This window comes from Condylura cristata, unplaced genomic scaffold, assembly GCF_000260355.1.
Source record: "Condylura cristata isolate star-nosed mole 26May11 unplaced genomic scaffold, ConCri1.0 scaffold00001, whole genome shotgun sequence".
NCBI classification, from domain to species: Eukaryota; Metazoa; Chordata; class Mammalia; order Eulipotyphla; family Talpidae; genus Condylura; species Condylura cristata.
The window spans coordinates 58,477,183-58,478,188 of NW_004567102.1; positions in this window are offsets into that span (position 1 = coordinate 58,477,183).

The window sequence follows — 1,006 nt, forward strand, 5'->3', positions numbered from 1 at the left end:
GCTGTGCCACCAGGGAGGGCCCAGAAGAGATGATTTTTAAGAAAATTTTTTTTAATTTGCAATAGATTTATTGATTCTTTCCTGAAATCTGAAAAAGCTGGCTACACTAGACACACTGTACAAAGCATTCTTTCTTTAAGAACTGTGTTAAGCTGGTATGAATTACATATCCTTGTAGTTTTGGTTATGGTTGAGAGCCAACTATGAGTGGCACATTGCCTGTATCCTGCCACTCTCTTTTACCATGTGACTCAGTCTGCAAGGTTATTCCTCAGTTCCATTTTTACTGAATTTAGATGGTTCATGATCCTCAATTTCCTCTAGCACAGCCTCACTCTGGTAGGCAGACAGGAATGGATACGTGGACCCACCCATACAGATCTGATCCCAACGCTGGCTCTGAACTCTGTCAAAATGGGCTTTTAGTTTTTCCTTCCATTTTTAAATGTAAATTATTTTAAATTGAGATAACACTAGGATTCCCCCCCCCCAAAATAATCAGAAACTACCACCATAGTGTACCTTCTAACTCCAAGATTCTAGGATACCATGTTGTTACCATGTCAAGACCAATGTCTTGCTGAAACTTTTTGTTTCAATCACGTTAACTATTTATATATGACATCTTTGACCATATCTGTTATTGTGTATAACCAATGACAGTTGAAGGTTATTATAAAATTTTGCTTGTCTCTTTTTTGTCCTTTAAATCCCTCATCTCTTTCCAATGTAAAAATAAGGTAGTACACAAACAAAATCTTAACCTTGCATTCAGGTCTCACTATCACCTTCTCTTTCCCGTTCCTCTTCCCTGTACATGTACAACCAAATTTCTTGAAAGAAAATTTTTCTCACTCATGGTCTAAATTTCAACTTTCACTTCACTTCCCTGGAATCTAGCTTTTGCTGTCACATTACCCTGAATCCAAAACCAATACTGTTCATTATTTTCCTGATTCAAGACTGTTTGACATTGTTGCTTGGCTGCTTTAAAAAAAAAAAAAAA